Below are 23894 nucleotides of genomic sequence, written 5' to 3' on the forward strand. Positions count from 1 at the left end.
TGGAATCTGGAGTAACAAATTCACCAGGTTGAGCAATATTTGTGGAGGGATATGGCAGCTTGATGTTTGGGGTTCAGGACTGCAGGATGGGGCCAGTATAGAGAGGTGAGAGGGAAGGGGAGGGGCAAGAGCTGGCAGGTGATAAGTGGATCCAGGGAGGAGGGGTGATAGACAGATTCCTGAGTTTGTGAAATCAGAGATGTTCACAATGTTGACAAGCCACCTCATGTTGGGAATGGTGAGCACAGTCTGTGGATTACATGGATTGATTGAAATGTTGTCCAACTCCAAGATAAGATTGTATTTCTTTCATTCAGAATTGTTGATTTTTCTGTACATTTCAGTTCCAAATTAGTGGTTTGGGGAAACTTTAAAGTATCTTTGAGAATTTTGTGGATGTGTCAATGTGTAAATATTGTAAAGTGTAGCTGGAGTGGTTTTGGTTTTGCACAGTTGGGTTGGGGAACATAAAAGATGCCAAATGTGAAAATGATTAAACAAAGATTGAAAAAGCGAAACACCTGGTTTGGCAAGAATCCAAGTATGTATATGTGGTTAATCATGTTAGACAATTAAAACCAGGATATGCTGGAAATGCTCAGCAGGATAGGCAGCACCTGTGGCAAAAGAAACCCAGTTAGCCTTTAAGGATGACAGTTTTTGGTTGACTTGAAACCTTATTGACCTGCTTTTCTCTCTTCCTACTTGGTGAGTATTTCCAGCATTTTCTCTTTTATGCTTTTCCAATCATATGAAATAATATTTGATCCTAAAATAACTTAAAGTAGGATATTGTTTCTCAGTACAATGTCGCTTACAGAAAGGAGCACAAATACATTTTCAATGTTAACTGTTCCCTGGGTCCCCTCTCCCTAATTGTTCCCATCTGCAACCCCACCTCCTTTGTTTGGTTCCGTGCTCCACCTTCTTCTCCTATCTGATTCCTCCAACTGTCAGCCCCTTATTCTCTCCACCCAGCACTCCCCAGTCTCTATCACTAATCCCACTCTCCCTTATAAACCTGGATCCACCCACCACCTCCCAGTCTTTGTCTCTATTCCCACTTTCTCCTATACCCCTGGATCCACCCATCACCTCCCAGCCTCTGTCACTATTCTCATTCTCCCCTCTATACCTGGATCTGTGTTAACCTGCCAGAGGTGGTAACCCTTTCCTCTTCACCTTCTTGTACTGGCTTTCTCCCCAATTTCTGTCTGTGGTGCCTGGCGTCCATGTTAGTGCAATGGCCAGTGCGACACTATTGCAGCTCGGGGCGTCGGAGTTCAGAGATTAATTCTGCACTATCTGTAAGGAGTTGTTTGTTCTCTCTGTGGCTGAGTGGGTTTTCTCTGGGTGCTCTGGTTTCCTCCCCCAGTCCAAAGTTGTACTGTGTAGGCGGTAGGCTAAGGTTAAATCGGTGGGTGCTGGGTGGTGCTGCAAGGGCCTGTTCCAAGCTGTATTTCTAAATAAACAAACCTAAAAGACCTCCACAAATATTGTAGTTTCTCTGTCATTTTGTCGTTTGTTGCAGATTCCAGCATCCACAGTCCTCTGTGTCTCCATTATATTTGTCTAAATGAAAGTAAAGTGTATTCATTCATCCCAAGGTTGAGTAGTGCTTTGAACAGAAGGAAAGCTCTCCATGCAAGTATGGTTCCATTTTCTTCCAGCTAAAGTGGTAATTGCTTTGAGAGCTTGGTACCACTATCCTCGATGTTAAATAACCTTTTGCTTAATATTCAGTTAGTTTAACAATTTCATCTCAAAGTTTGCGAAGGAATGAGGGAAACAATTCCAGCTGGTAGAATGGATGATACACCCCAATGTTTGAATTTCGTTTATTTGGATTTTCAGAAGGCTTTTGACAATATGCCACACATGAGGCTGCTTAACAAGATAAAAACCAATAATACAGAAAGATACCGGCATGGATTGAAGATTGTCTGTTTGGCAAGTGGCCTTCCTTTTCTGGTTGGTTGCCGGTGACTAGTGGTGTTCAGCAGGGGTCGGTGTTGAAAACGCTTCTTTTCATGTTATAGATCAATGATTTGGATGATGGAATTGATGGCTTTATTGCTACGTTTGCAGATAATACTATCATAGGTACAGGGCAGGAAATGTTGAGAAAACAGGGATGCCACACTGACAGATTGGGAGAATGGACAAAGATGTGGCAGATGGAATACAGTGAAGGAAAATGTATGGTCATGCACATTGGTAGGAATAAAGGCATAGACTATTTTCTAAATGGGGATAAATTCAAAACTTAGAAGTGCAAAGGGACTTTGGAGTCCTTGTGCAAGATTCCCTACAGGTTATCTTGCAGGTTGAGTCAGTAGTAAAGAAGGCAATTGCAATGTTAGCATTCATTTCAAGAGGATTAAAATATAAAAGCAAGGATGCAATGTTGAGGAAAAACATGCAAAGGAAGAGGCATTCCTTCCTCCACCATCAACTCTGCCATCACCCACATCTCTTTCATTTCATGTCTGCCCTCACCTCATCCTCCCGCCGCCACACCAGTGATAGGGTTCCTCTTGTCCTCTCCTACCACCTAGCATCTGCGTCTAGCACAAAATTCTCTATAACTTCTGCCCTTTGCATCTGGATCCCACCACCAAGCACATCTTTCCCTCCTCGCATCTTTCTGCTTTACATGATTCCCTTGTCCACTCATTCCTCCCACTGATCTCTTTCCTGGCACTATACTTACAAACAGAGCAAATGTCATACTTGCCCCTATACCTCCTCTCTCACTACCATTTGAGGTTATACTTCGCCTGCAAGTCTGTTGGAGTCATCTACTCTAGTGCTCCCGGTGTGGTCTTCTGTTTATCTGTGAAACCTGCTTTGCCAAGCACCTACGCTCCGTCTCTCAGGAAAAGCAGGATCTCCCAGTAGCCACCCATTTTAATTCCACTTTCCATTCCCATTCCGGCATGTCAGTCCATGACCTCCTCTAATGCCGAAGATTTATGGGGCATGAGACGCCACTCAGGTTGGAGGAGCAACACCTGTAATCCATCTGGGTGGCTTCCAACCTGATGGCATGAACATCGATTTCTCGAACTTCCAATAATTGCCCCACCCTTTCTCCTCATTCCCCATTCCTGTTTCCCTCTCTCTCCTAACTCCTTGCCCGCCCATCACCTCCCTCTGGTGCTCCTCCCCCTTCCAGTTCTTCCATGGTCTTCTGCCCTCTCCTATCAGATTCCCTCTCCTCCAGTCCTTTATCTGTTTCATCAATCAACTTCCCAGCTCTTTACTTCACTCCTCCCCCCTTCTGGTTTCACCTATCACTGACCACTTTGTACTACTTCCTCCACCCCCCACCTTCTTACTCTGACCTCCTTCTCATCTTTTTTTCCCAGTCCTGAAGAAGGGTCTGAGCTTGAAACGTTGACTGTTTACTCTTTTCCATAGATGCTGCCTGACCTGCTGAGTTCCTTCAGCATTTTGTGTGAGTTGCACTGGATTTCCAGCACCTGCAGGTTTTCTCATGTATGTAATGCCAAGGCTTTATGGGGCATTGGTCAGACCTCACCTGGAGTATTGTGAGCAATTCTGGGCCCCTTATTTAAGAAAGCATGTGCTTGCATTGCAGAGAGTCTAGAGGAGGTTCATGAGAATGATTCTGGGAATTTAAAGGGTTAACATATGGGGGAGTGTTTGATTTTCATGGGCCTGTACTCATAGGGGTCTAGAAGAATGAAGGGCGGTGGAGGAGAATCTCATTGCAGCTATTGAATATTGAAAGGCCTAGATGGAGTGGATAAGGAGAGAATGTTTCTGTGTTGGGGGAATCTAGGACACCCTCAGAATAGAGGGAAGTCCATTTAGAACAGAGATGAAGAGGAATTTCTACAGCCAGAGTGTGATAAATTTGTGGAATTCATTGCCATAGATGATTTTGGAGGCCAAGTCATTGGTTATATTTAAAGTTGAGGTTGATAGGTTCTTGGTTAATCAGGGTGTCAAGGCTACAGGGAGGAGACAGGAGGATGGAGTTGAGAGGGAAAATAAATCAGCCATGATTGAATAGTAGAGAGACTTGATGGGCCAAATAGCCTAAATCTGCTCCTTTGTCTTATGGCCTCATGTGGTCAAGAAAGATGAAAGTGGAGGGAATTTGACTTAAAAAGCCAATAGGGTTTACGTTTGGAATTCCTTTCACAGCCTGATCTGGTTGTCTGCAAAGGTCCATCTAAAACCTTTGATTTGTTTCCAGTAATACGCACCTGTCACAGATCTCTGCATCATTTTTCCATCAACTTTCTATAGCCTGTGTTGTTTAAGTCTGGTGCCCCCATCCTGACAAATAGCGCAAAGGAATGATAATCATGTTATAACCACATGTGTGGCATGGAGCTTTCACCATTTATATTCATTACACCTTGCATTATACTCTTTGCAGAGAACCGTTACTCTGCATGGAACACATGGAAACCTGCTACACTTGCGGAATCAAATGTCAAATGTTGCAGATAAAGAGGCTGTTCCTTCCAGACTATATTTTCTCAAAATCAAGATTGTCTAATATCATTTCTTGTATATAGGTTTAAAGGAGAACAAAATAATTGTTATTCTGGATCCAATGCAGCACTAAAAAAGTCACAGTAAGATAAAGAATATAATAATACTAATAAAAATACAATAAATACATAAAGTAGCTCAGATATGTAGATGGATATAAATGTTCCAACGTGTTCAAACGAAGCAGGGACACAAATAGCAAGTAACTAAAGATTAATTAGCATAACATCTATTGTTGGAAAGTTGTTAGAATCAATTACTAGGAGAGTAAGAGCAACACATTTGGAAGGTCTTAATCTAATCAGATTGAGTCAGGATGGCTTCACGAAGGAGGAACTGTGTCTGACATTCACATGGGTCTCTTAGAGTTATGGAGTCATAGAAAAGTACAGCACAGAAACAGATCCTCTTAGCCCATCTAGTCTGTGCCAAACTATTTATGCTGCCTATTTTTATCGACCTGCACCCAGGCCATAGCCCTCCACGTACCTATCAAAGTAGCTCATTCCACAAAGCTGGCAGCTCATTCCACAATCTCACGACCCTGATTGAAGTAGTTTCCACTCATGTTCCCTTAAACTTTACACCTCACACCCTTTACACATGACCTCTGGTTGTACTATCACCCAACTTCAGTGGAAAAAGCCTGCTTGCATTTACATTATCTATATCCTTCATAATTTTGTATACCTCTGTCAAATCTCCCCTCAGTATTGTATGTTTCAAGGAATAAAGTCCTAACTTGTCCTTCACAATCAGTTCCACTACAAGGTAAGGACCCATGCTGCTGGAAGTGACCTGTTGGTATGGATAGAGTTTGGCAGCAAGAAGGGATAAGAGGTTATTTGAAGTTGACGTCCTATGGCCAGTGGAGTAGCTCAGGGATCAGTTCAGCAGCAACAACTGTTTGTAGTTCAAAGAAAGATTCAAAGCTTAGCTTTATTTATCATTTGTACATTGAAACATACAGTGAAATGTGTTGTTTGCATCAAATCAAATCAGTGAGGATTGTGCTGGAAGCAAGTCTGGCAGCAACATCACATGCCCACCACTTGCTGACCCTAAACTGCATGTTTGGAATGTGCGAGGAATCCGGGGTACCCGCACGGTCACTGAGGGAGCATACAAACTCCTTATAGACAGTGGTGCAATTGGACCCGGGTGGCTGGCACTCTAAAGTGTTATACTAGCTGGTATGCTGCCAATTCTTCATCAGTAACTGAGGAAAAGTTCTGAAGCTCTTCTGCTGAAACATTGAATTGAAAATAAGTTTGAATGTGGCCTACAATTGATTAGTCTCCATATTGGCAGCATGTAATCTCTGAGAGTAAATGGATCACTCACCCGTTCATAGCACTGCTGCTTAGTGACAGCATATAGGAACACTGGCTGTTTATGGACAAGAAGTTGGATTTAAGGTTTGCTGTGCATGTGGCATGGACTATAACCCTGTTGGCGATATGTACACTGCGTGCTATCGTCAGCCCTGAGCTGAGGGTGCAGTAGTTTGGGGTGCAGTGGATGAGAAACTGCAATGTTAATGGATCAGTATTTCTGAAAGCTGTATTTGTTCAGCAGTTCTATCATAAGATATAGGAGCAGAATTAGGCCATTTGGCCCTGTGAGGCTGCTCCGCAGTCATTGGTAGTATTTGGTTCTCATTCGGCATTTATATCATTGTTGGTATTTAATCCTCGTTCAACATTTCTGAAAGCTCTCAATGGCAGTATTCGGGCCATGTTGACCATTTCTATCATTGGCGGTATTTGTACCTCGTTCAGCATTTCTATTATGGGCGGTATTTGGTCCTTATTCAGCTTTTCTGAAAGCTATCATGGCTATGGATATGAATTTGTGCTTAAAAACCCTTGTAATATTTGTAATTTTTTATTAAAATATTTTATTTCTTTCATATCATGCCTTATAAATGTTCAATAAATGTTAACAAATCAGTGTTTCAATGTACTTGCACATTTTTAATCAGGTGCTTTTAAGAAGTATATTGGCCAAATGCTGCGAAATGGGATTAGATTAGTCAGAATGGACATGAAGGGCTGAAGGGCTTTTTTCTTTGCTGTACACTTCTGTCACTCTATTCTGATTCTCTTTTCAATTGTACAGAATTTAAAATTCTTGTAAAATAGGAGGTAATCAGATAACTAATTTGATTGCAGTTTCGTAGTGGTTAGCCCAGCGCTTTACAGTATGGGCAACCTGGGTTCAATTCCCAGCACTGCCTGTAAGGAGTTTGTATGTTCTCCCCATGGCCACGTGGGTTTCCCCAGGTGCACTGGTTTTCTCCAACTGTTGAAAGACCTATTTGTTGGTAGGTTAATCGGTCACTGTAAATTATCCCATGATTAGGTTAGGATTAAATCAGGGGATTGCTGTGCAATGTGGCTTGAAGGACCTGAAGGATCTATTCTGCACTTTTACTCAATAACTTTAAAAAAAAATTTAGGATCATGCATCCTTTCCTCAGTGATCACAGCATGTACATATTATGTGGCACTGCTCAGATTCCCCAGTAAATACTAGTGGAGGAGCATAATCTCCTTTTGTTTCTTTACTTCTTGGTGAATGGAAAACAAACTAAATGTAGGTGTCAATAGGGATAAAAACAAGAATGTCTGTGCAATGGCAAACATTGAGACTTGTATGTTTCTGTGTTGTAATGTCTGTTAGGTAGATGAGTCACGCTGCAACATTTTTGGAAAAAAAATCAGCCTCACTTCCAAACTTAATCAGTACGATGCAACAGGCTGCCGACAACGGTGGTGGAGGCGGATACGATAGGGTCTTTTAAGAGAATCCTGAACAGGTATATGCAGCTCAGAAAAATAGAGGGCTATGGGTAACCTTAGGTGATTTCTCAGGTAAGGACATGTTCGGCACAGCTTTGTGGGCCGAAGGGTCTGTATTGTGCTGTAATTTTTCTACGTTTCTATTCTCATATCTTAAGACGTGGTTTCAGGTGAGTAAGTGCTCCTTGACAGCACAGTTGACAAGTACAGATACTTTCAAGTGCACTGTATTACTTTTGCTGATGTTGAGACAATGCTCAGCTCCACCACGGATGTCCCCAATCGGCTCTGAAAGTTGGTTATGGGACCAACAACTCTATCCTGTATAAATCCTGAGCCAAAGAAACGCCAACACAAGCTCCAAAGACCTTATCTCTGGGAGAGGAAGGATCTTTGCCTGAGAGACGTATGAAGTCATATGGAGAGAAGCCTGATCAACCTTCTACTGACCCAGGACGGAGGACTCTGGTCAGCTGCTGTTGGCAACCTTTGCTCCTGTAGGTGTGATGGGTTTAAGAAGGAGTAAAAGAAGAGACAATAGTCATGTGTCTTTTGTGTATTTTATTTCCATAGGAATATATTTGAGTGAGTGTGATGTACTTGGAGTATTGCCAACAGTTTTGGGCCCCATATCTCAGAAAGGATGTGCTATCATTGGAGAGAATCCAGAGGAGGTTCACAAGAATGATTCCATGGATGAAGGGGTTAATATATAAGGAGCATTTGGCAGCTTTGGGCCTGTAGTCGCTGGAATTTAGACCATAAATGCTGAATTTAAATGCTTGTAGCATTCGGAATAAGGTGGACTAACTCGTGGTGCAATTAGAAATTGGTTGGTATGACAATGTGAGCATCATTGAAAGAAGGCCATAGTTGGCAGTTTAATCAAAGGATATACTTTGTATTGAAAGGACAGGCAGAAAGGCATAGGTGGTGGAGTGGTTCTGATGGAATTACATCTTTAGAAAGAGGTGACATTTGGTCAGAGAATATTGAATCAGTGGCTGCAAGGGTAAAAAAGCCATTATAAGAATCGTAAATAGGCCTCCAAATAGTAGCCAAGATTGAGATTGAATTTGCAAAGGGAGCTGGAAGAGGTATATAATAAGGGTAATGACACAATTTTAATTGTAATATGCAAGGGGTTTGGAAAGTCAGGTTGGTGTCGGATTGTAAGAGAGGGAATGTGTTGAATGCCTACAAGGTGGCTTTTTAGAGCAGCTTGTGCTTGAGCCTACTCAGGGAGAGGCTATTTTAGACTGGGTGTTGTACAATAGTCCAGATCTTGTTAGGGAGCTTAGTGTAAAGGAACTCTTAGGAGTCAGTATTTGTAATATGATTGAATTCATACTGCGGTTTGAGAGGGAGCCACATAACTCAGGTTTCAATATTGCAATGGAATAAAGGGAATTACAGAGTCATGAGAGAGGAGCTTACCAAGGTGGAATGGAGAATGATGATGGCAGAACAAGATGGCTGAAATTTCTGGGAATAGTTCACAAGGCACAGGATAGATATTTCCCACAGAAGTTGGTCTCAAATGGCAGGGGTAGGCAACCATGGCTGACAAGGGAAGTTCAGGACTGCATAAAAGACAAGGAAATGGCATATAAGGTAGCAATAGTGAGTGGGAAGTTGGATGATTGGGAAGCTTATAAGATCCAAAAAAGGGCAACTGAAATAGTTATAAGAAGGGAAAAGATGAAATATGAGAGCAAACTAGCCATAATATAAAGCAAGATACAAAAAGTTTTTCCAATTATATAAAGAGTAAAAGGGAGGTGGGAGTTGATATTGGACTACTGGAAAATGATGCTAGTGAGGTAGTAATGGGGGACGAAGAAATGGCAGATAATCTTAATGAGTACTTTGCATCTGTCTTCACTGTGAAAGACAGTAAGCAGTATGTCAGTGGTCCGCGAGTGTCAGGAAGCAGGAGTGTGCGCCATTGCTATTACACAGGAAAAAGTGTCAGGCAAACTCAAAGGTCTTAAGGTGGATAAGTCACCTGGACCAGATGGACTACATCCCAGAGTCCTGAGAGAGGTTGCTGAAGAGATAACATGCATTGGTTATGATCTTTCAAGAATCACTTGATTCTGGCATGGGTCCCAGAGGACAGGAAATTTGGAAATATCTCTCCACTTTTTAAGAAGGGAGGAAGGCAAAAGAAAGGAAATTATAGGCCAGTTGGCCAAACTTCGGTGGTTTGGCATGTATTGGAGTCTATTATTAAGGATGAGGTTTCACAGTATTTGGAGACTAATGTTAAAATAAGTCAAATTCAGTATGGTGTCTGTGAGAAGGCAGGTGTATGGGGTTGAGCGGGATCCAGGATCAGCCATGTTGGAATGGTGGAGTAGACTTGATGGGCTGAATGGCCTAATTCTGATCCTATGTCTTATGGTCTTATGAGATCTACTAGTAAATAAATATGTGAATAGTTGTAGCTTGAGTTCACACCTATTTCATTTTGTTATTCAGTATCTGCACATTGCAAAAAAACAATCACTGTTTCTGTGAGGCTGCCAATCAAACCAACGCAATGACTATACTGGCAGGCTTCCTCCTTGCCTGCTTGCGTAGCAAGCACACTCTGTCCACAAAGATTAGTTCGATTTGTCACATGCACATGTACTTCATTAACGGTGACCTGCATTGCTTGTGTCAACAGCTAATACGGTCCGTAATATCTGCTGGGGGCAGCCCACAAGAGTCGCCATATGTAGCCCTTTTGTTGTACGATTGAATTCTGAAGGCATGGAACTTGTTCAGGAGTCTGGCTATTATTGCAGAAAGGCAAATAGCTTTAATCTCTACTCGTGTGGTTTTGGAAGCATGTGTTCATGCTAGAGTTGATAATTGCATGCAACGTCCGGTATTGATCTAATCTCATTCTTGTGATTTAATAATCTGCAGATTTGTTTTGTGTTATGCAAGACTGCCATGCACCCTGTTTCATAATGATCCATGTTGTGAGTAATCTCTTCTTGATCAGCGTGCAGAAACAAATGTTCTTTCTGGTCCAAAAAATATTTATGCCTCACTGTCAGATTTGTATTATTACTGCTGCTACCTCTTTTATCCCATGGACTTCAGTTTGCTGACAAGTCTATTATATGGCATTTTATCAAACGTAATTTGAAGTCACGTATATAACAATAAGCACATTGTCCTCATCAGTGTTCTGAGTAAAATTTCACCAAAATAGTCCATCACCTTTAATAAAGTACTGGTGGCTTTCCTGTCATTATCTACCCTTGTCCACATGGCTATTAACTTATCTAATTTAAATTAAATTTCTAATTTAATTTTTTCTAAGTTTTTTTTAACACCTTGATGTTCACTTTCTCACACAAGAATCATTTCATTGTGCAAACCTAGGCGAGACATCACAGTAACCTTCCCTCCGATGTTTTCATGAAATCCCTAGTTGCTAGAAGCTCTTTGATACAGTCTTATTTGTAAGACATGTTCCAGTGTGAAATGTTATAATTGCTCTTTGTAAATGTTAGAGAGGCACTGTGGTGTAATGGTTAATGTAACACTATTACAGCGCCAGCGTACAACAATTGGGGTTCAATTCCTGCTGTCTGTAAGGAATTTGTATGTTCTCCCCATGACTACATGGGTTTCCTCCCACAGGTAGCAAGTTGTGGCATCCTATATTATGGACTGCCCCAACACATCCTCAAGCTGTATTGGCCATTGAAATAAACAAAGAATTTCACTGAATGTTTCCATGTACACATGACCAAAATGTCATGTACACATGAAATAACGCTAAGTTCAAAGTAATTTTATTATTCAAGTGCATATGCTACCCTGATATTCATTTTCTTTCAGTGATTCACAGTAAATAGAAAGGAACACAGTAGAATCAATGGAAAAACTGCATACAACAAGACAGACAAACAACCAATGTTTGTCCATCTGAGCAAATCAACTGAAGAATTGATTTCCCCCTAATGCCATCTCTGCTTTCCTTTGTCTTTCTGAAACTTCCTTCATGTAAAACAGTGGAAATACTGAGTTTTCTTTTCCTATATGAAACTTAATTGGAGGTGGCTTTTGTTTCTCTCAGATGAAAGCCCTGAAGCTTAGGCCTGTTATGTTAAGAGGAATGGAACGTGATCTGCAGTTGGCTGAAGACTTACGTGAGCATTTTGTCCTTGATAATGATTGCTGTTTTGTGACCTTTTTAAAATCCATAGCTGTAAAAATTGGGCTTTTTTGGCTGTGTCTATATTAATTTCCCATAATTCATTATAAAGCTATATAGGAAAAAGATTTGAACGTGTTTTAGAGAGCCAGTTACAGTACAGCATGCAGTATCTTCAGGAAATCATTCTGACAAGTTGAATGAGGAGGAGTCATGTTGAGAAACCCTTACTCTATGGGCCCCTGTCAGTGAATTCACATCGAGAAACCCCTTCTCTGTGGATCCCTGTCAGTAAATTCACATCTAGAAACCCCTACTCTGTGGATCCCTACTCTGTGAATGTTGAAAGTCTGAAATAGAAAGGACGTATAAAGGTTGCTTCCTATAGTGGGAGAGTCTAGGATGGAAGGCACAGCCTCAAAATAGAGGGACATTCATTTAGAATGGAGATGAGGGGGAATAACTTTAGCCAGAGGGTAGTAAATCTGGAATTCATTGCCACAGTCACCTATTTAAAACAGAGGTTAATAGGTTCTTGATTAGTCAGGGCATAAAAGGTTATGTGGAGAAGGCAAGAGAATGGGGTTGAGAGGGATAATAAATCAGCATGATGAAATGGCAGAGCAGTCTCGATGGGCCACATGGCCTAATTCTGCTCCTATATCTTATATCCTGTGAAAATATTACTATTTCTGGCACCTAGTTTCTGAACAGAACATTTTATTACCAAGACATTGCCATGTTCATGTTTTGTAAGTTCCTTGTTAATATTTGTAAATAATCTTAATGCACAGAGTGAACTAACTTTTTATTCAAGTAAGACTGATACATCTGTTTTGCAACTCAGAGGCATTATTGTAAATTTGCACTTCACTGCTGCATAAATCCAAGGATACAGCGCATGAAGGGTAATGTATTACTGTCAGCCCGAGCTGCTGATTCAGATTCTTGCACAGGAGAGAAACCTCCATCGCCATCTTGTTCCACATGGCTTCCAGCTCTATTTTTAGGCCTCCCTGTTGGGAACCACCGAGGATCCCAGGTAGCTGCTTCAATTGGCATATTTGGTGCCCCTCCTTCCCTTTCTCCCATTGTCTGCTCTCCTCTCTTATCAGATTTAGAAAGGATATACTGACGTTGGAGAGGGTTCAGAGAAGGTTCATGAGAATGATTCCAGCAATGAAAGGGTTACTGTATGAGAAATGCCAGGCAACTCTGTATTTCCTGGGTTCAGGAGAATGAGAGGGGATATCATAGAATCGTTCCGAATGCTAATAGGCCTGAACAGATTAGATATAGCAAAGTTATTTCCTTTGGTAAGGGAGTCTAGGACAAGAGGGCATGACTTAAGGATTGAAGGATGTCCATTTAGAACAGAGATGTGGAGAAATTACTTTGGTCAGTGGGTGGTAAATCTGTGGAATTTGTTGCCACGAGCACTGTGGAGGATAAGTCATTGAGTGCATTTAAAGCAGAGATAGATAGGTTCTTGATTAGCCAAGGCATCAAAGGGTTTGGGGAAAAGGCAGGGGAGTGGGGATGACTGGAAGAATTGGATCAGCCCATGATTGAATGGTGGAGAAAACTCGATGGGCCGAATGGCTTTCTTCTTCTCCTACGTCTTATGGTCCTCCTCCTTTAGCCCTTTACACTTACTGCCTAACATCTCCCAGCTTTTCACAACATCCCACTCCCCGACCCACCTGGCTTCCCCTATCATCTTTTAGTTTGTCCTCCTCCCCCTCCCCACCTCTTCTTATTTTGGCTTTATTCCCTTCCTTTCCAGTCCCGATGAAGGGTCTCAGCCTGAAACGTCGACTGTTTATTCCCCTCCATAGAGATGCTTGACCAGCCGAGTTCCTCTAGCAGTTTGTGTGTGATACACAGGAGAAAGATTCTACTTCCAAAGGCAAGGATATCAAATATTCGTATGTCTACATTTTAGAATAGTAGTACATGAATCCTGTCCCTGCTTTATACATTTCTCACTGTATTGGTCAAGTAGAAGTCGAAATCCTTGTGTTCTCCATTTATTAGTTAAGTCTCTAGATTACACAGATGTGATTGTGCAGTTAAGTGTTTTATCATTCCTGTAATTTGAGGTGATTATTTACCAATTGTTGATTTTGAAATGTATTCTTTCCCCAAGATATATTTTGCCATCATCAGAGGAGTGTATCATAAACTATTCTTGGAGATGATCATTCTTCATTAACTGTAGTTGAGGCTAATTATTTCTCACTAACTCGGGACTTCATCTCAAGATAGAAGATTCTAAAGCAAGGCCAACAATATGAAGATTTATCTCTGACAGAGATCTTGTTAGAAAGTTCATGTCTTGCTTTCCTTCCTTCAACACATTATTTTGTGGAGTGTGTTTTTACCATTCTTCCTGCTTTTGTTAAATACCACTTCATAGAGGTTGTAGAAATGCCTGGCTCTTAATACAATACTCTTCAGAACTCATCATAGCCTCAGTGCCAACATGGACCAGAGAGCAAAGCCCCATCGGTGAGGTCATAGAACACCAAAACAGGCCCTCATCCTAAATCATCCACACTTGAGCTGCTCCTATTTGCCAGTGGTTGCCCCAAATCTCTCTAAACATATCCTTCCTTGGACCTGTCTAAATGTCTTTTAAATGTTGTAACTGCACCCACCTCTACAGTTTCCTTTGGCGCCCTATTCCATACACTCCCCACCTGTTGTTTACAAAACTTACCCCTCAGATCTCTTTTAAATCTTTCCCCTCTCACCTTTAAGTCTATGTCTTCCATTTTAAAAGATTGTGACCATTCACTTTATGTTACCTCTACAAAGTCACCTCTCAACCTTGGGAAAAGTCCCAGCCTACCCCGCCTTTCAAAGATACAGGCCCTTTGACCCAACTAGATCATGCTGACCACGGTGCCCACCCAGCTAATCTTAATTCCCTGTGTTCGACTCCCACCCAGCTGTCCAAGTTCCACCCCTCCATTTACCTATCCATAAGACATAGGAGCAGAAAATTAGGTCACTTTGCCCATCAAGTCTGCTTTGCCACTTCATTATGGACATCCCTCTATTCTGAGGCTGTGCCTTCTGGTCCAAGACACCCCACCATAGGAAACATACTTTCCATATCCACTCTGCCTGGGCCTTTTAATATTTGGTAATTTTCAATGAGATTTCCCCCTCGTTCTTCTGAATTCCGGTGAGTAAAAGCCCAGAGTCATCAAACATTCCTCATATGAAAAGCCTTTCATTCCCAGAATCATTCTTGTGAACCTCTTCTGAACCCTCTCCAATATCAGCATATCCTTTCTAAGATAAGGGCCCAAAACTGCTCACAATACTCCAGGTGAGGCCTCTCCAGTGCCTTATAAAGCCTCAGCATTACATTTGCCTTCCTCACTACAGATTCAACCTGCAAGATAACCTTTAGGGAATCCTGCACAAGGACTCCCAAGACCCTTTTTGAATTTTCTCCCCATTTACAAAATAGTCTATGCTTTTATTCTTTATACCAATGTTCATGACCATACACTTCCTGACACACTATTACACCTGCCACTTTTTTGCCATCTTCCTAATTTGTCTAAGTCCTTCTGCAGCCTCCCTGCTCCTTCAATGATTTTGATGATGGAATTGATGATTTTGTGCTTCTCCACCTATCTTCGCATCATCCACAAAACTAGCCACACAGTCATCAATTCCATCATCAAAATCTTTGACATACAACGTAAAAAGACCCAACACAGACCCTTGTGGAACACCACAAAGTCACCAAGGCCGATCAGAAAAGGCTCCCTTTATTCCTACTCTATGCTTGCTGCCAATCGGCCACTGATTTATCCGTGCAGGTATCTTTCCAGTAATACCATGGGCTCGTAATTTGTTAAGCAGCCTCATGTGTGGCACCTTGTCAAAGGCCTTCTGAAAATCCAAGTACACAATATCCACTGATTCTCCATTGCCTATCCTGCTTGTTACTTCTTCAAAGAACTCCCAACAGATTTGTTAGGCAAGATTTTCCTTTGAGGAAACTATGCTAACTTTGGCCTATATGAGCCTCCCAGTACCCCAAAACCACATCCTTAACAATCAACTCCAAAATCTTCCCAACCACTAAGATCAGGCTAACTGGCTTATAGTTTTCTTTCTTCTGTCTCCCTCCCTTTTTGAAGAGTGGAGTGACAATTGCAATTTTCCAGTCCTCTGGAACCATGCCATAATCTATTGATTTTTGAAAGATGATTCCTAATGCCGCCACAAATTCTTCAGCTACCTCTTTCAGAACTCTGTGGTGTATTCTATTTAGACCAAGTAACTTATCTATCTTCAGACCTTTCAGCTTCCCGCCTTCTTCTGAGTAATAGCGACTGTACTCACTTCTGCCCTGACACTCTCAAACTTCAGGCATACTGCTGGTGTCTTCCATGATGAAGACTGATGCAAATATTTATTCAGTTCATCCGCCATATCCTTGTTCCTCATTACTACTTCTCCATGGTCTTTTGCCAGTGGTCCAATATCTACTCTCACCCATCTTTTACTCCTTGTATATCTGAAAATGATTCCAGGAATGAAAGGGTTTCCATATGAGAACCGATTGATGGCTCTGGGCATACAGTCACTGGAATTCAAAAGAATGTGTGGGGGGGGGGGGGGGGAAATCTCATTGAAACCGAGATCTCATTGTCTCTGTAATATGATGCAACACACACAAAATGCTAGAGGAACTCGGCTGGTCAGGCAGCATCAAAGGAAGGGGTTAAAGAGTCGATGGTTCAGGCTGAAACACCATTATCAACAGAAGCTCTTGTGTCTTTGTGATATGGTTTCTGTTCCCAGGAACAGTTTCCATAAGTCTCTTCTGCACCCTCTCACATTCCATCCTGTAACAGAACTTCAAAGAGTACAGCTCAGGAACAGGTACTTCAGCCCTCAATATCTGTGCTGACCATGATACCAATTTAATCAATCCCATCTGCCTGTATGTGATCAATATTCCCACCCCCCCCATACCCTGCCTGTTCACATGTCTGTCAAAATACAGTGGACAATATCCTCTATTCCCTGTTTGTCTAAATCAATGGTTCCCTACCTTTTTTATGTTGGTTGGGAACCCCTGGTCTAAATGCATCTTACTATTGTATCTGCTTCCAGCGCCTCCCTGGCAGCACTCTCCAGGCATCCACCATTCTGTCTAAAATAAAACATTGCCATGTAAATTCCTTTTAAATTTTTCCTCCCTCACTTTAAAGTTATGACCTCAAGTATTTGCCATTCCTAATCTGTGAAAGAGACTGACTTTCTGCCAGATCCATGACTTTTGTATTTCTATAAACTTCTCTCAAATCAAAATCAAGTTTATTATCCCTGATATATATCATCATATTAAATTAAATTAAGTATTGCAAAAAGAGAGCTGAAACATGTATGGTAGTGTATATGGGTTCATTGTCCTTTCAGAAATCTGATGACAGAGGGAAAGAAGCTGTTCCTGAAATGTGTGTCTTCAGGCATCTTGTATCTCCTCCCTGATGGTAGCAACGAGAAGAGGACCAGGATCACCCCATCGGTTACTGACACTGTACATGAAACAATCCAAGTTTGTCCAGCTTCTGCCTATGATTAATACTCTCTAATCCAGGCAATATACTGATAAACCTCCTCTGCAGCCTTTCTAGTAACTTCACATCCTTACTGTAATGCAGCCATCTATAATACACACAATACTCCAAATGTGGCCAGACTGAAGTTTTATACACCTGCAATGTAACTTGCTGACTTTTTACTCAGTATTCCAATCAATAAAAACAAGTTCGCCAATGATAGACAGAGATGGAGGACCTTCATTACTGCCCTAAAGGCCTGCGGCATAAAAAGCAGTAACTAACCATAAGCCTTCTTTTGACCTTTTGAAGGATGGCCATTTAGAACAGAGATGAGGAGGAATTTCTTTAGCCAGAGGGTTGTGAATCTGTGGAATTGATTGCCATGGATGAATGTGGAGGCCAAGTCACTGTGTATTTTTAAAGTGGAGGTTGATATGTTCTTGATTAATCAGGGTGTCATAGGGTATGAGGAGAAGGCAGGAGAATGGGGCTGGGATTGATAATAAATCAACCACGATGGAATTGCAGAGCAGACTTGATGCGCTAAATTCTGCACCTATGACTTGTGGTCTAAACCCCATCTACTTCTGTTGCTGCTTTCTGGTAACAAAAATGAATACATTGCTCCAATATTTTAAAAGTATTTAGCATCTCTTCTCTGCCTTCATATTCTCTGTCAAAGAAAAGGATTGTGTCTGTTTCTCAGACTGCCCTACCATTTATAGCTTACCTATCTCTCTACACCTCAGTATCCTTTATTATATATTGCCTCTTCTCGTTCTACAAAAATGTATCACCTTGTATTTCTTCACTTTACCTGCACATTGTACCAGCCTGCTTATATCCTCTGCAGTCGATCACTACCACACATGTCAGGAGTAGGTGATTAGATGGTCTCAGTTATCTGGCACTTTTTCAGTATGGACGCTGTTTGCAACTTTTTAGCCAGTGCCTGAATATAGTCGCATGTGGGCAATTGCCATTTCGATAAACCAATCACCCAAAGAGGGATCTTGGAGTCCATGTCCATAGCTCCCTGAAATTGACTCCACAGGTTAATAAGGTGGTTAAGTCCAGCCGCAAATTCTCAATTGGGTTGAGGTCTGGACTCTGACTTGGCCACTCCAGGATATTAACTTTGTTGTTTTTAAGCCATTCCTGTGTAGCTTTGGCTTTATGCTTGGAGTCATCGTCTTGCTGTAAAACAAATCTTCCAAGTTGCAATTTTCTTGCAGACTGCATCAGGATTTCCCTGTATTTTGCTGCATTCATTTTACCCGTTACCTTCACAAGCTTTCTGGGGCCTGCCACAGTGAAGCAACCCCACAGCATGATACAGCCACCACCATGCTTCAGTGTAGGGATGGTGTGTTTCTGATGATGTGTGCTGTTTGGTCTGATGGCCAAAAAGCTCAATTTTGGTTTCATCAGGCCACAGAACCTCCTTCAAGCTGACTTCAGTCTCCCACATGCCTCTCTAGATGAGATTTCATGTGAGTTTTTTCAACAGTGGCTTTCTCTTTGCCACTCTCCCATAAAGCTGTGACTGGTGAAGCACCCAGGCAAAATTTATTGCATGTGTAGTCTCCCCCATCTCAGCCACTGAACCTTGTAACTCCTCCAGTGTTGTCATAGGTCTCTTGGTGGCCTCCCTCACTAGCCCCTTCTTACATGGCCACTCAGTTTTTGAGGACGGCCTGCTCTAGGCAGATTTACAGCTGTGTCGTATTCTTTCCACTTCTTGATGATTGACAACTGCACTCCAAGGGATATTCAGTGGCTTGAAAATTTTTTATATCCATCTCCTAACTTGTGCTTTTCAATAACCTTTTCATGGAGTTGCTTGGAGTGTTCTTTTGTCTTCATGGTGTAGTTTTTGCCGGGATACTGACTCACCAGCAGTTGGACCTTCCAGATACAGGTGTATTTTTACTACAATCAATTGAAATACCTTAACTGCACACAGTCTCCAAAAACAGATCCTTAAGCTAATTATGTGACTTCTAAAACCAATTGGCTGCGCCACTGATGATTTGGTGTGTCATATTAAGGGTGGGGGGTGAATACTTGTGCAATCAGTTATTTTATGTTTTAGCTTTGTAATTAATTTAGATCATTTTGTAGAGATCTTTCACTTTGATGCAAAAGAGTCTTTGTTTGTCACTGTTTTAAAAAAAAGCAAAATTAAATCCACTGTGATTCAATGTTGAAAAGCAATAAAACATGGAAACTTCCAAGGAGAGTGAATACTTTTTATAGGCACTGTATAAAACCCTGATGGTGGCTGTGCCCAGGCCACTCCATTGATGCCCTCTCCATGAATGTGATTGTATCTTCCTCTTTTAATTTGTTCCTTTGTTCTTTTCTGTCTCTTACTTAAACCTTTTGATCTGCACCCTATCACAGGCATTCCCCCAGTCCATTCCAACCCTTTCCCCTCTCTGCAATAATTATGTTCGTTTTCTCACAATTCCTATTTTGCTGAAGTGTTTTTGAATGTGATTCTTTCTCCAGTGATGCTGCTTGACCTCCTGAGTGTATCAGCATTTTCTTTCTATCTACCTATTTATTTAGAGATCCAGCATGGAAAAGGCCCTTCTGGCCTTGTCCAGCAAACCCATGAGATTTCACCTTACCCTAATCACAGGGCAGTTTAGAACAACCAATTAAACCATCTTCGAACTGTGGGAAGAAACATGTGGTTTGGTAGTTTTTCTAGAGTATAGTGACATGCAGTGTTCAGTGTCCAGTGAAAACATTGATTTAGAGTACTTTGGCTATAGTATTGAAACACTAACTCTGACCTACACCAAGTGCTGGAGGAGCTCCGCAGGTTAGGTAGCAACTGTGAAGGGGAATGAACGGCTGATGTTTTGGGCCGAGACCCTTCATTACTCATAACAAAGGGTTACAGACCCAAATCATTGACTGTTTATTCCCCTCCATAGATGCTGCGCACCCTGCTGAGTTCCTACAGCATTTTGTGTGTGTTGCTCTGAATTTCCAGCATCTGCAGAATCTCTTGTGAGTCTGACCCAAACTTCCTGCTGTGGATCTAGGAATCTCCTTCCTATTGATGGTCACACATAAACACTCACAAAATGCTGAAGGAACTCAGTACCGAGACATCAACTGTTCTGTTTTCCATAGATGCTGCCTGGCCTGCTGAATTCCTCCAGCAATTTATGTGTGTTGCTTGGATTTCCAGCATCTGTAGCTGTTCTCTTCTTTTTGATCGGACACATAAACACTAACTGTTTACATATGGAGCTGGGGGCAACTAAGACCTGTAGAATTGCAAGTATTTGTTACTTCTGGAGAAAATTCACAGGAAAAGCAGAGTTTAATCATCAAATTATTTCTCTTCATTTATGATTTTAGTTTATCCTTTATAAGCAGTATCTAATTTATACTATTAGTTTTGTTGATAAAATTCTTTAATATTTGTTAAAACTTATCTGTAGCCTTTCTATGTTGATGCAATTTTGGAAAATCTGAAAATAATTCAAGCTGAGCCTTGTTCCAGGGCTAAAGTCTCCTAATGGTAGGCTTTCCATTCTCAGCCCAACCCCACCCATTCGTACTGCACTTGAAATATGTCCTGGAAGTGTTTCCTGGTCCCTTTGTAATGATCAGAAATGTGAAACAATAGCTGGGATAAAGTAAAATGTAAATATTTCCCTGTGGAATGTTCTGACGTGCTGTATGGGAATTGGTGTTTAGTTTGTGTTTCCCACTCCTGGTACAGGGCTTTCCCCACACTCTACTGTCTGCAGCTGGTGAAAATTTCTGGGCTCACTTTGTGCAGAACTTTACTCCCAAGTAATGAGCTGCCTGTTGTCTTTGTGTGTGCACACACTTTATTCATCTATGTTACTGTGGTTTGAGAGATGAATGAGCAGTTAACATGAACTGTTCAATTGGACTGAATCCCATTTCAAACTTCACCTTCATTTTCAGAAATTACTGCTTTGAATTTTTAAATTCCTTATTTTAAACCATGCTGTGGCTTTCATTTTAAGAGAGCACTGGTAAATCTCAGCAACTTTTGACTGGTGGCCAATGAAATCAAAGAACTACCTAAATACTTTGTTAATTACTGGCAAACAATAGTCTATTACTTCCCTTTGGACTTGGCAATTCATTTGGATGTGGCAGAACTGAGGCAAGGCAGTGGGCTGAGAGCGAGATAGACCCGTAGTTTAATTGATTTAAGCACGGAACAAAATTGCACAGGTCAGGTACAGCCTGAATTGAGGTGGCAGGATCCAATCCCCAAAGTGTACCAAAGCCACTGAACCTAATGTTTGGATGCCGACTTAAGCGCCAGGCTGAATTACTTTAACAGAGGTAGCGTTCCTCTTCTCCTTAGCTACCACACCTGGAACCTCTGCATTCAGCACATTATTCTCCACAACTTTCATAATCTTCAACAGGATCCTATTACCAAATACATCTTCATGTCCCCCTCTCCCCCGACTCACTCGGTTTTCCACAGGGATTCTCTCTCCATGATTCCCTTGTCCTTTTGACCCTTCCTACTGATTTCCCTCCTGGCACTTATCCCTGCAAGTGGAAGAGTGCTATACCTGCCTGTTCACCTCTTTCCTCGACATTGGTGAGGCCCTGTGCTTTCGCTGTCTGCAACAAGCAGTATTTCCTGGTGGCCAACCATTTGAATTCTACTGTCCATTCCCATTCCAACATGTTGTTCCATGACCTTCTTTACTGCCACAATGAAGCCAAACTCAAGCTGGAGCAGTAACACCTCATGTTCTGTTTGGGTAGCCTTCAACCTGATGGCATGAAAATTAATTTCTCTCGCTTCTGGTAATTTGCCTCCCTTTCCTCTCTTTTTCCATAATATATTCTGATTCTTCCCCTATTCCTTTTCTTCCCCTCACCTGCCTGTCACCTCCCTATGGTGCCATTCCTTCTTCCCTTTTTCAAATAGTTCACTCTCCTGTCCCTATCAGATTCCTTTTTCTTCAGCCTTTCCTACCTAACCCTCACAGCTTCTCACTTCATTCCCCCCCTCCATCCCAATCCACATACCTCTTCCCTCATCTGGCCTCACCTATCATCATCTAGCTTGTACTCTTCCCCTTCCCCAACTTCTTATTCTAGTTTCTTTCCTCCTTCCTTTCCAGTCCTGAAGAAGGGTCTCAGCCCGAAACACTGACTGTACTCTTTTCTATGCTGTCTGGACTGCATTCCTTCAGCATTTTGTGTGTATGTTGCTCGGATTTCCAGCATCTGCAGATTTTCTCTTGTTTGTGATTGTACAAGGGTCTTTTTTTCATGTTTTTTGGGCTTCTTTGTTTCGTGACTGCCTGTTAGAAGACTAATCTCAAGGTTGTATAATGTGTACATGCTTTGATAATAAATGTAATTTGAACTCTGAACTAGTTGCTTATCATTCCTCTTGTGATATTCTCATTTAAATTTCTCCCTCCTTGCAATAAACCTGTGCCTCCTAGTTCTAGGCTCCCCTATCCTGGGGAAAGTATCCTCCCACCTTAGGTAAATTATACCTGTACAATGTACTGTGTATGTTAATCAAAATGGCTTCTTTGTTCTGTTAAGAGTAGGAATGCTTCTTTGTATGATGAGTGCTTTCTCTCGCAGTTGTTTAGCTTTGGACTTGCTGATATCGGGATTGTATTCATTTGTTGACCAATGGGGAATGTTATTTTGTCTTGTGAGGTCAGGAGCTTGGGGGTTTTCGCGGTCTTTTCAGGGGAGTCGGGAAAAAGACGCCGAGGAAGGTGGACATGCGCCGCACTGCTCGGTCGACCACCCAGATGGTCCCAGGTGCAAGGACGTGGAGGTCGGAGGAAAGTGACGAGGGGTCGCATGGTTCAATGGTTGAGCTCCAACGACTGACTGAACTTTGATAAGTTGGCGCCTTTTACTTTATTTTATTTTCCTTCAATTATATTGTATTGCATAGTACTCTTTTAGTTTAAGTAAAATCTTTAAAGTGTATTCCATAACGGGATCTGGTGTGAGTTTGATATGGTGTGTGTGCGCACGGCATAAACTTGATTCTCACAGCACCTGTGTGTACGGGAGGTGGGGTTGGTGTGTGGCTGGATCTCCTTTTCCCCTAGACATGTACCAGCCTGTTGGGTAAGTGTTACATACCCATCATAATTTTATAAACCTCCTTTCTTCTGTAAACATGTAAGTTGATTTGATTTCAATTTTTAAATTTTAGCCTGTATCAACCTTTAGAAGAAAGCATTTAAATTAGGTTATAATTGTGTCTAGAACAATGAACAAATGAGATACTGTGGCAAATGGATTTCAGAATCAGGTTTGATATCACTGGCATATGCCATGAAATTTGTTATTTTGCAGCAGCACTACAGTGCAATACATAAAAAACTATAAATTACAGTAATAAATATACATTAAATTAAAATAAGTAAATAGTGCATAAAGAGAGCAAAAACAAAATAGTGAGGTAGTGTTCATTGTCCACTCAGAAATCTGATGGCAGAGAGCAGATTAAAGTCAGTCACAATGGATCTAAAAAAAATGGAAGATAATGATATATGGATGAAGGAATTGAAGCAGGCATAGTCCATTCAGTCCCTCGACACTGCTCTGTTCTTCAGTAAATTCAAGGTCCTCCCACTGTAATTTCCTGAATTAACACCATAATTCCTGATTCCCTTAATATCTGAAAGTCTTTTCATCTTTAGTTGAATATAGTCCCTGACAGTGAACTGTTCTCTCTTCTTCCTGTGGTAGGGCAGCCAGAAATCTTAACAGTATAAACTTGAGCCA

The 23894-nt window shown here is 41.5% G+C and overlaps 1 protein-coding gene across 5 annotated transcripts in view; it reads left to right on the forward strand.

The window, feature by feature from the left end:
- The window catches only part of mib2 (MIB E3 ubiquitin protein ligase 2), a 249551-nt gene that overhangs the window by 24217 nt on the left and 201440 nt on the right, over positions 1–23894 (forward strand). The window contains exon 3 of one of the 5 annotated variants that reach the window (XM_059952405.1): positions 11422–11494. The exons of the other annotated variants lie outside the window; for them this stretch is intronic. The gene's annotated coding sequence lies outside the window, so the exon portion shown is untranslated. The remainder of the gene's footprint in view (positions 1–11421; positions 11495–23894) is intronic. 5 annotated transcript variants of the gene reach the window in all.

This window comes from Hypanus sabinus, chromosome 27, assembly GCF_030144855.1.
Source record: "Hypanus sabinus isolate sHypSab1 chromosome 27, sHypSab1.hap1, whole genome shotgun sequence".
In the NCBI taxonomy this organism is placed as follows: Eukaryota; Metazoa; Chordata; class Chondrichthyes; order Myliobatiformes; family Dasyatidae; genus Hypanus; species Hypanus sabinus.